The following is a 13,034-nucleotide window of genomic DNA, read 5'->3' as shown; positions in this document are numbered from 1 at the left end:
AATTTGAATACAGTCTTGGACACATTCTTTGGGTTTCTATATGCTATAAATCCTCCAGTGTTTTAAAAAATGTTTGATCAATGGACAAAAGCTTTGAAAAAATTTTTCCGCATGTCCTATCACTCGTATGAATTCTGAGGTACTGAGTAGGGTGTGAACAACTATTTTAGACTCTGTCACCTATTTTACATTTATATGATTTCTGTGCTATCAAATCTCTGGTGTGAAATAGTGTTGAACTACTGTGAAATAGGGTTGATTCATCCTTAAAGACACTGATGCAATGTTTTCATTGTAAAACTTCTCTCCAGTATAAAATCTATAATGTTTAGTAAGATGTGATCTTCAATATTAAAAGCTTTGCCATTCTTCACATTTATAAGACTTCTGTCTAGTATGGGTTCTCTGGTGTCGAGTAAGTGATGATTGTTGATTAAAAGCTTTGCCACATTTTCTACATTTGTAGGGCTTCTCTCCAGTGTGAATTCGCTGGTGCGAAGTAAGTGATGATATGTGATTAAAACTCTTGCCACACTCTTTACACTTGTAGGGCTTCTCTCCAGTGTGGATTCAATGGTGATGAATAAGTGATGATTTTTGACTGAAACTTTTGCCACACACATTACATTTGTACGGCATCTCTCCAGTGTGGATTCGCAGGTGCTGAGTAATACTATTTTTTGATTAAAACTTTTGCCACATTCTTTACATTTGTAGGGCTTCTCTCCAGTACGAATCCTATTGTGGCAATAGAGATGTGAGATGCTATTAAAAGCTTTGCCACACTCTTTACACTTGTAGGGCTTCTCTCCAGTGTGAATTCACTGGTGATAAGTAAGTGATGATTTTTGACTGAAACTTTTGCCACACAATTTACATTTGTAGCGCTTTTTTCCAGTATGAATCCTGTTGTGGCGATCAAGATTTCAGTTTCTATTAAAACTCTTGCCACACACTTTACATTTGTAGGGCTTCTCACCAGTATGAATTCTGTGGTAATTTTTAGGCTTGATTTTTGACTGAAACCTTTGCAAAATTGTTTACATATGTAGGGCATCACTCTAGGGTTTGTCCACTGGTGACCAATAAGATTTGAGCTTTTATTAGAAGTTTTGTCACATTCTTTGCATTTGCATGGCATATCTCCTGTATGAACACTGTGATGTTGAGTAAAGTTCTTGAGTGCATTGCATTCTTCACATTGGTAGTTCTTCTCTGCAGAATAATTTTTTTATGTTGAGTAAGGTTTGAAAAACTTTTTAAGGCTTTCCCACACTTTTTACATTTACAGGTCTCTCCTTCAGTCTAAATCCTCTGATACTTAACAAGTTGTAACTTTTCACTAAAAGATTTTTCACATTCTTTAAATTTTTAGAATTTATCACTGTCATAGTATCTGTTGTGTTTAAAAAGATATATCAAAGCATTTGCTTGCTCAATATCTTCTATACTTATAGGGCTCTTTTTCTCTATAAAGTTTCTTGTATGAAGCAAGCTCTGCACTGTGATTAAGAGCCCTTTCACATATCTTACACTTGCAGGTTTTCTCTTGACAATGAATATTTTAATGAATACTAGTTTTTGATCACTAAAGCAAGACTTTCCTACATTTTTCATCTTGGTAAATTTCCTTTAGACAAGGACTAGGATTTCTCTACATTCATAATTTTTATCAACAATGTAAATATACTGGTCATTACTCAGGGTAGAGACATGGCTTATTGTGTTTCTTATAGCATTATCTATATAGTGCACTTTCCAGAAATCTGTTTCAGAATTGTCATTGAGCAATAGTGGGGAAGTAGAAACTTTTCTACAATTCTTAATATTATCCATTTGGGCACAAGGAGAAATTAATCTTTTGTTTCAGAAAAAAATGGATATTTTATAAAGGAACTTCCAAATGGATCACTTTTAAAAATATATTTTCTCTACAAATGTTTGACTGGAATTTTTAATCAGTGCTACTTTTATAATTGGCAAAGTTAAAAACTGATTCATGGACTAGATTTCAAATTTTCCACATTGCCTTTCAGTTCAAAAATGGCTGTGGATTTATTCTAAAAGACATATAAAACCCTCAGATATTAATTGCTTCTGGTGTCTTTTGACCATATAATTTTTTTCATAAATAGGGACTACTGATTGATTTGTCTATTATAATACAATTTTGAACTTTACTCTCACCTATATTTTCCCATTGTTTTCTTGGTTGTAAATAGTCAAAGTCACACTTTCCATATCTTCCCTCTCTCTCTTTTATTCCCTGTTCTGGGAAAATTTGTCGAGGATGATGAGAAGTCATGGCTGTAATAAATAAAAATAACAAACATGTTTTCTTACTGTACTGGGCTGAGTATATTATGCAAACCAAAGAAATTACAGCAAAAAATAACATCAGAAGGGGAGTGGATTATTAAATCCAAGTCCATCATTACTGTAGAAATATAGAAATCAAATAAAAATACACACAGAAAATTATTTTGAAGATTGTCCTAATCATCTTTGTGTTCACAGTATCCAAGATGAGTACATTACTATGGAGAGTAATATAGTAGAGAAAAATACATTGTGTTACACAAAGATTTTCCTCTTTCAGAATATATTTTCAAAATCTACCAACTTTCTTCTGTTTCATTAAAGATAAAAATATAAAACGTGAATATTTGGGGAGTGTTCAAAAAGGTGTTCCTGCTTACCAACAGAAAAAAAAAAAACATGGCTAAATCAACTGTAGACAAAGTTATGAATCACTCAAGGGGAATAGTAAATTATCATTTAAAAGAAGTTTACTGAACTAAACCAAGACACAAAAAACAGAATAAAAGTTAGTCAAGAATTGTTAATAGTAATAATCAGAAAATGTATGTTGAAAGACTTTCTTTAGAAAACGTCGGAAAGAGTCAGGGGTGGTTGTACATAGCAACATAGAAGGTTGAGCTAGAGCATCAAAATTTGAAGGCCAAAGAAAGTAAAAAATGCAAAGTGCTAAATCGCCCTTTAGTTCTCTGTCCAGTACTAATAAACACATCTCAGAAAATAGAAAAAATGAACATCCAAGCAGCTCAGTTTTCTCCAAGTTGTAAAGACTCAAAGTAGGTTTTAATCCAAGTTTTAAAACTCAGAACACTGAGCATCCAAGAGAAAAAGATGGGTCACCTAGAAATGTGTAACTATATAATTGTGAAATCCTTAGTCGAATCCTCACAACACAGGAAGGAATTTGAGTCTATCTATATTCAAGGGATGAAAGAATAAAATTATCAACCGAGACATTATATTCACAGCTACTACCTTTCAAAAGAGAAGAAAAATGAAAACTTTAAACATATAAAAATACACACACTATTCATCAACACTGGATCTGTTCTCCAAAAAGTACTAAAGGTAATCTTTCATTATAAAATGTAAGTGCACAGCGTCATAAATCATATGAAATTTTAAATATTTCTTGGCAAAAACAATTCTATTTTATTGTAATGTTAGGTCATAAAACATGTAATTTTGCAATAGAATTTGAAAGAAAAAAGCATAACAACAATACTGTTAATAGGCATATATACCTGTAACAATGATATAATTTTAAAAGGACATATAAATATATTCAGTTTTTTAGTAAAGTGAAGTCAAATTGATACTCATACAAAGTAGGAGAAGGAGATTCTTCATTTTTAGAGATTTTCATTGGCAAATGCAAGAGTACAAAATTCTGATCAAAACAAAACTTGGATATCTGAATTAACACTAAATATTGCAACTGTAGGTAGTCTACAGGATATGCTAAATCTAAGAACACACACATACTGAAAGCAAAGGGATATAATAATGAAACATACAAAAGTGATCGAACAAAACCTGGGCTGTCTAAATTATACTACACAAAACATAGTTTAAGACAGTTATAGGACATAGGAAACGTTTTAAATTAAAAAAAAAACTTTGAAAAGAGGCAAAAAGAGAGAAAAGAACCCTTTCCCTAGGTTCTGAATTAAGAGTAAATACATTCGCTACATACTTCATACTTCCCAAACACACAAAGAAAACACTGAGAGGGTTGAATAAAAACAAAGAATCACTGTTATACTAAGAGACATCAATCCACACATACTGAAAAGGGAAATACAGTGAAGCAAAATGGTAAATGCAAAGCATAAGACTTTGAAAATATTTTGAAACTACTATAGACTTATAGAATCCCTGTTCTGAATCACAAGTGGGATATTATGCTGGTTAGATCAATTTTATATATTAAAACAAAGGTTAATAAATATTTAAGTGATAGTTATCTTGTAACCAACATGGAATAAATATTTTAAGTCAAAAGTGGTATGGATTTTCAAAAATCCCTAAATATGTGTCACTTGATTGAACACTCTTTAGCATGCTGTTGTTCAAAATTGAAAGATTAAATTTAAAGATGTTTATACTACTTAAAGTTAACTAGAGGCTCCATGTAGTATTCGTCAACCTCCTACTGTTAAAAAAAATTTGCAGAGAAATCTATCCTTTAAATTGTATAAATATCCCCCAAAATACAAATAAGACTATTTCCCTGCTAAAAAAAATATATTAAAAGTTACAGCATTCAATTGTGAATGCAAACATGGAGTCAGGTAAACGGAGTTCTTAGTGAGTGTGGCAATAAGCCCTCACATCAATAGCAAATTAAAAACATTGCACACCAGTGTTGTTAGATTGTTATTCAACAGAGCCATCATAAGGGACACAAACCAAATATCCCTTGAGAAGGATGATGAGCCATGTTGGATTATAGAAACTATAGAACTCTGAAGTCAAAGAATTTTCTAATTATATATTTTACAAAATGTATGTATACTAGGTTAACTGATATGTCACAGAAAGAATACTGCAGAATTCTATGAACATGACATCTCTAAACTAAAAAAGAGGCTTTCTGAACAAAAGAGAATAGTTTTGTGATGAGATGACAGAAATGAGCCCTTGCTTTCTAGGCATTCTTTATATTTTTTGAGATGTAAACTTTGTAGAGATATACTGCATAAAAAATTGAATTAATGTTACTGAAAAGTATATTTAAAATTTTGGAGACAGTAAGATTTATTTTGTGGTTTTGATTACAATGAAAATTAAAAGATAAAGAGAATTGCAACATTTCTCAAAGCTACATTTCAAATAATGTGGTCTTTATCCTATAAATAAGAACAAGCTCATCCATATACAAATGATGGGCATACAAGTAATCTCAGCTACTAGGAAGTCTGAGACAAGTGAATTGCAAATTCAAGACATCCTCAATAACTTAGTGAGAACCTCTCTTCAAATATGAGTGAAAAGGAGCTTGGGGTGTAGTTCAGCATGAGAGTATCACTGCCATCAATCCCCATTACACTTATACATAGAAAATTTCAATTTCTACGTACATGGGCAGAATCAAAAGCCGATCAAGATAAAATACAAAAGTCATGGACAAAAGAGGCTTAATATTTATACAAGCAAAAGCACATATAATATTAATGGCAATACAAACAAGAATCATACATATCTTAGTTTGTGATGCAATTAACTGATATGCGGAAACCCAGTCCTTAACAGGAAACCTACTGTATACAATTAAAAAAAGAAAAAAAAAGCAATTTGTAAATATTTAACAATGTATTATTTTACAAATCCTCTAACTCAAATAAAACTTACACCATCTCTCGAAACAGCAGTCTTTGTCCAACTTGACATTCATTCCATGGAAGATAATTTCACAGAAAATCCATTACACATATCAGAAAAAAACACTGACAAGGAAATTTTCTTGAAAAAATGTACAAATAAGATTAGAGAAACTGACTTATGATAGTAATGTATTACAATGGCTGGACCTAGAGGTCTCCAGAAATGTGCAAAACTTTCCTGCAAATAATGAAAGAAGGGCTGGAGTTGTAGAGTAGTGTTAGAGAGCTTGCCTAGCATGTGGGAGGCCCTGGGTTCAATTCTCTGCACCATATATGGATAAATAGGAAATTCATTAAAAACTAAAAATATTTTTAAAATTATGGAAGAGCTGTTAGATAATATTGACACTCACAAGGCAAGGGGGGTGTTTTGTTGTTAATTTGAATGCATGGAGACATTACTGAAGGAAAAGCAGGATACTATATATTTTAAAGCACAAAACACAGGACAGGCTTTTCTGATAACAAGAAAAATAATTCAAAGCTTCTCAAAAATATTTTCTGGTGTATAATGTCTCAATGAACCTTTTTGAATGTAGGCTTCCTCCCCTACCTCAACTATGTCCACTGCTATATGTGGGCCACAGGAGTTGACATCACTGCATTCCTCTAAGTCAACCATATTTCAAGTGAAAGATATATATCATGCCACCAAAGGAAAACATTAAGGATGAAAATAAACATCATTAACATTATCTTGTCAGCACCAAGAACTACCCCATCTTCTTTATTGAAAGCATAAATCTGTAACACATTCTTGTGGAGAAGTTCCCAAATGATATACTTCAAGGGAAGAAAATTAAATAATGATAATTAGTAATTTTGAAGGAAAGTTATGCTCACCCACAAAGACTAGGTTGCTGTAGTTTTCCAACATCACTTCTCTATATAAATTCTGCTGAGAAGGATGCAGGCATTCCCATTCCTCCTCAGAGAAATCAATAGCGACATCCCCGAATGTCAATGGCTCCTGAAATAAAAATTGTTAGATAAATAGAACATGGACAAACCATTATTCAGTTTTTAATTTGAATTAAGAGTTTGTAGAACTGACTGTCATGTAGGACAGTGACTTTAATTATGCAATAAGATACTTTCCATTATCTAATTCAGAGAAAAATACATGAGTCCAAATACAGTATATATATTTCATATCAGAGTGATGTGAAGGATATATACCATAACCCAAGCACTGAATAAAAGCCCAACTCCTAACTTTTCTGTCATCAGTGAATGTGAAATTTGGCGGACATTCCAGATGCAAATTAGACTTCTCAAAATATTCTCATAAGGTGATTGTGTACAAGGGAGAAAAAAGACAGGTAAAAAAGCATTTGAAAATGTTCTTGTTTCTATTCTCTCAGCTTTCTATCCATGAGATAGATTGAGATCCCCAATACAATTAGTTTCAAATGTCATCCATGAAACACTCCCAATGTATAAAATATTCATAAAATATTAATGTTTGGAGACAGGTAAAGTGACACTTCCACCTCGTGAAAAGACAAACTTGAAATATTTCAAGTTCTATAAGCAGTTCAACGAATGAATCAATTTGGTACAATAGAATTAAATATGGGTTACAGAAGACTTCAAGGAGGAGATTTGAAAATTCTTAGAGGTAAACAAGAACATGGACACAACATATCAAAATCTCTTGGACACCATCAAAGCAGAACTAGGAGGAAACTTCATTGCATGGAGTTCATTCCTTAAAAGAAGAAAAAGTCAATAATTGATCTCATACTTCATCTCAAAGCCCTAGAAGAAGAAATCAACAACAAAAGCAGTAGAAGGCAATAAATAATTAAAATTAGAACTTAAATTGAATCAAAAGAAACAATTAAACCTTGACAAAAAGTTGGTTCTCTGACAGACCCCTAGCTATGCTAATGAAAAGGAGAGAGAGAATTCAAATAACAAGCATACATAATGAAAAAGGTGTTATCCCAACAGACACCTCAGAAATAGAGAGGATAATTAGAAATTATCTTGAAAATGTATACCCCAATAAAATAGAAGACATTGAAGGCATCAACAAATTTCTTAAGTCATATGATATGCCCAGATTGAATCAGGAAGACATACACAATTTAAACAGAACAATATTAAATGATGAAATACAAGATGCCATCAGAAGCTTATCAACCAAGAAAAGCCCAGGCCCAGATGGATACACTGCCGAGTTAAACAAGACCTTTAAAGAAGAAATTCAAAATACCAATACTCTTTTCAATTTACTTCAGTAAATAGAGAAAGAAGCAGCACTTCCAAACTCATTCAATGAGGCCAATATCACCCTGATCCACAAACCAGGCAGGGATAAATGAAAGAAAGAAAACTTCAGGCCAATATCTCCAATAACATAGATGCAAAAATTCTGAATAAAATTGTGGCAAAATGAATACAAATCATATTAAAAAGGTCGTGCACCAAGATCAAGTGGGGTTTGTCCAGGAATATAGGGTTGGTTCAACATATAGAAATCAATAAAGGTAATTCATCACATCAATAAACTTAAAAATAAGAATCATATGATCATCTCAAGAGACACAGAAAAACCATTTGACAAAATACAGCACACTTTCATGTTCAAAAAATTAGGAAAACTTGAGATAACAGGAACATACCTCAACATCATACTGGCTCTCTACATTAAGCCTAAGGCCAACATCATTCTAAAGGGAGAAAACCTAAAGGCATTCCCTCTAAAAACTGGAACAAGACAGGGATGCTCTCTCTCACCATTTCTATTCAACATATTTCCTGAAACCCTGGCCAGAGCAATTAGACAGATGAAAGAAATTAAAGGAATAACTACAGGAAAAGAACTTAAATTAGCACTATTTGCTGAGAATACGATTCTATACTTAGAAGACCCCAAAAACACCACAAGAAAACTTCTAGAACTAAAAATGAATTCAGCAAACCAGCACTATATAAAATTAACACACATTAAAAAAAGACATTTCTGTATATCAGTGGCAAAGCCTCAAGAAGGAAATAAGAAAACCTACCCCATTTACAGTAACTTCAAAAAAAGAAAACAAAAGATACTTGGGAAACAACGAAAGAGGTGAAAGATCTATACAAGGAAACCTACAGAACCCTAAAGAAAGAAATCAAAGAAGACCTTAGAAGATGGAAAGATCTACCTTACTCTTGCATAGGCAGAATAAGTATTATCAAAACGACCATACAACCAAAAGCACTATACTGATTGAATGCAATTATGAACAAAATCCCAATGACATTTCTCATAGAAATAGAAAAAGCAATCATGAAATTCATCTGGAAAAATAAGAAGCCCAGAATAGCTAAAGCAATTATAAGCAGGAAGAGCAAAGCAGGTGGTATCACTATATCAGACCTTAAACTATACTACAGAGCAATAGTAACAAAAACAGCATGGTATTGGCACTAAAACAGGCCAGTAGACCAATGGTACAGAATAGAGGACACATATTCAAACTCACAAAATTACAATTATCTTATATTAGACAAAGGTGCCAAGAACATGCATTGGAGAAAAGATAGCCTCTTCAACAAATGGTGCTGCGAAAACTGGACATCCATTTTCAAAAAAAATGAAATTAAAACCCTATCTCTCACCATGCAGAAAACTCAACTCAAAGTGGATCAAGGACCTACAATTTAAACCAGAGACTCTGCATCTAACAGATGAAAAAGTAGGCCATAATCTTCATCACATGAGGCTAGGCTGCCCCAACTTCCTTAATAGGATACCTATAGCACAAGAATTAAAACCAAGAATCAACAAATGGGATGGATTCAAACTATAAAGTTTCTTCTCAGAAAAAATATCTGAGGTGAACAGACAGCCTACATCCTGGGAGTAGATTTTTATCCCTCACACATCAGATAGAGAACTAATATCTAGTATATAAAAAAATCAAAATGCTAAGCACCAAAAAAACCAATAATCCAATCAACAAATTGGCCAAGAACCTGAACAGACACTTTTCAGAAAATGATGTAGAATCAATCAACAAATATTTTTTTTAAAAAAAGTTCATCATCTCTTGCAATTAGAGAAATGCAAATCAAAATCAGTCTAAGATATCATCTCACTCCAGTCAGAATGGCAGCTATCATAAAGACAAACAACAAGTGTTGGCAAGGATGTGGGGAAAAAGGCACACTCATACACTGCTGGTTGGACTGCAAATTGGTGCAAACAACATGGAAAACTCTATGGAGATTCCTTTGAAATCTGGGAATGAAAACACCATTTCACGCAGCTATTCCTCTTCTGAGACTATTCTCAAAGGACTTAAAAACAGCATACTACAGAGTCACAGCCATGTCAATGTTTATGGCAGCACAATGAAGAATAGCAAACTGTGGAGCAAACCCAGATGCCCTTCAGTGGATGAATGGATAAAAATAATGGGGCATATATACACAATGCAATTTTACTCAGCAGTAATAAAATCATGGCAATTGCAGGTAAATGTACAGTATTGGAGAAGTGAAGTTACGCAAACACCCCAAAAAATGTTGAGTGGTTTCTCTGATATAAGGAGGCTGACTATAGTGGGGTAGGGAGGGGGAGCATGGGAGGAACAGATGAATTCTACATAGGGCAGAGGGGTTGGAGGAGAGGGGAAGAAGCAGGGGATTAGCAATGATTGTGGAATGTGATGACACCATTATCCAAAGTACATGTATGAAGACACAAATTGGTGCCAACATACCTTATATACAACCAGTGATATGAAAAATTGTGATTATATATGTATATATAGTGTGTGTGTGTGTGTGTGTATGTATATTAAGACTTGTATTGCAGAAAGAAATGAGTACATATGTAATGGCATAAATTAGCATGTATATACTTTCTATACAGAGATACGAAAAATTGTGCTCTATTTGTGTAATAAGAATTGTAATGCATTCCACTGTTGTCATGTATTTAAAAAAATAAATAAATTTTTGAAAAGGAAAGGTATTGAAACCCATTGTGGACTCTATAAGCCTACATGGCTATATATCTCAAAACACAGAGCTGGAAGGGAAGATGCATGAAAAACATGAGAAACCAAGAAAGAATGTGCACAAAACAAAGATGCTACATTATTAGAATCCATGGTCAGAATAGCAGGATAAATGAGATAAGGTATATAATTTTCTGTGAATTAAAGGATGATATGAGAGAAAATACAGGCAACAAAGGATCATTTTGATAAAGAGCTACATAAGCAAATACAAAAAGCAAAAGATTCCTTCAATAAGGAGATAGAGATTTTTACAAAAAACAACAGAACCTTGAAATGAAGGAAACAGTAAACCAAATTAAGAGCTCAATAGGAAGCATCTCCAACAGAACAGATCACTTGGAAGACAGAACCTCTGACATTGAAGGCAAAATATATAATCTTGAAAAAATAAAGTTGACTCCAGTGAAGATGGTAAGAAACCATGAGCAGAAGATTCAAGAATTGTAAGATAATATGAAAAGACCAAATTTAACAACTATTGGGATAGCTGAAGGCATAGAGGTCTAAACTACAGAAATGGACAACCTATTCAATGAAATAATACCAGAAATTTCCAAACATGTAGGGTGAATTGGGAAATCAAATACAAGGATCATATAGGACACCAAATGAACAAGATCACTACAGGTCTATATGAACGCAAATCATTATGAAAACGCCTAGCATACAGGAGAAGCAGAGCATTCCAAAAGCCACAAGAGAAAGGAATCAAATTACATATGGGGAAAACCAATTAGGATCCCTGATTTCTGAACTGAGACCCTGAAATCTACAAGATCCTGCAACAATATAAACCAAGCTCTGAAAGAAATGGATGCCAACCAAGAATCATACCCAACAAAATTAAATTTTGATTAGCAATTAGATTTCAATTCAGATGTTATTTTATGACAAAATAAAAACCTTCTATCATACACAAAATTAAAAGAATTTACAACGAGAAACCTGCACTACAGAACATCCTTGGCAAAATATTCCATGAGGAGGAAATAAACAACAATAAAAAATCAGAAAAGGGTAGTATCACTCTAAAGGAAAAACCTATCAAAGAGAAACTGACTTAGTTAAATACCAAAAATAAACAAAAATAACTGGGAATACAAATGTCATCTCAATAATAACCCTGAAAGTTTAGTTCCAACTCAGCAATCAATAGACAGGCAGATTGGATTTAAAAAGACCAACAATATGCAGCCTCCAAGACACTCATATCGTAGGAAAAGACACCAACAGACTGAATGTGACAGGTTGGAAAAAAATATATCACTCAGGCTGGGGCTGGGGCTCAGTGGTAAAGCACTGGCCTAGCACATGTGAGACCCTGTATTCGATCCTCAGCACCACATAAAACTAAATAATAAAGGTATTATGTTCATATACAAAAAAATAAATATTAAAACACATACTACCACTCACATGAAATGTGCAGGCAAGCAGGGGTTTAGATTCTTATATCAAATAATGTGGACTTCAAGTGAAAGTTAATCAAAAGGGATAAAGAAGGACACTACATACTGCCTAAAGGAACCATACACCAACAAGACAGAACAATTGTAAATATACACACCCCCAAAACAATGGAGCATCTACGTTCAAACAGACTCTTCTCAAGTTTAATGGCCAAGTAGACCACAAGACAATAATTCTGGGTGACTTTAACACACCTCTTTCACCACTGGATTGATCTTCCAAACAATATCTAGACAGAAAGTATAGAAGTCAATAATACAATCAATAACTTATATTTAACTGACATACATAGACTATTTCATCCTTCAACAGGCGAAGACACTTTCTTCTCAGCAGCAAATGGATCCTTCTCTAAAATAGAGTTGTTTTTTGGCATGACATATGGTCTAAGCAATACAGAAAAGTAAAGATACTACCCTGCATTCTATCAGATCATAATGAATGAAATTAGAAATCAATGATAAAAAATAGAGCTTCTCCTATACCTGGAGACTAAATAATATGCTAGTGAATGAACAATGGGTTGTAGAAAACATCAAAGAGGAGATTTAAAAATTCTTAGAGGTGAATGAGGACACAGATACAACAAATCAAAATATCTGGGACACTATGAAGGCATTACTAACAGGAAAGTTCATTGCTTGGATTTAATTCCTTAAAAAAAGAAAAAGTCAAATAAATGACCTAAAATTACATCTCAAAGCCCTAGGAAAAACAATTAATTAACACCTAAAGCAGTAAAGGACAGAAAATATTTAAAATCAGAATTGAAATCAATGAAATTGGAACAAAAGAAGCAAATAAAAAGTGACAAAGTGACTGGGAATGGAACCACCAT

At 33.2% G+C, this 13,034-nt stretch overlaps 1 pseudogene; it reads right to left on the bottom strand.

Moving 5' to 3' along the window:
• Positions 1-351: 351 nt before the first annotated feature.
• Positions 352-6,327, bottom strand: LOC144250568 (uncharacterized; annotated as a pseudogene).
• Between the last annotated feature and the right edge of the window lie 6,707 nt (positions 6,328-13,034).

Source organism: Urocitellus parryii, chromosome 16, assembly GCF_045843805.1.
Source record: "Urocitellus parryii isolate mUroPar1 chromosome 16, mUroPar1.hap1, whole genome shotgun sequence".
In the NCBI taxonomy this organism is placed as follows: Eukaryota; Metazoa; Chordata; class Mammalia; order Rodentia; family Sciuridae; genus Urocitellus; species Urocitellus parryii.
This window is presented reverse-complemented; position numbering and strand designations above follow the sequence as displayed.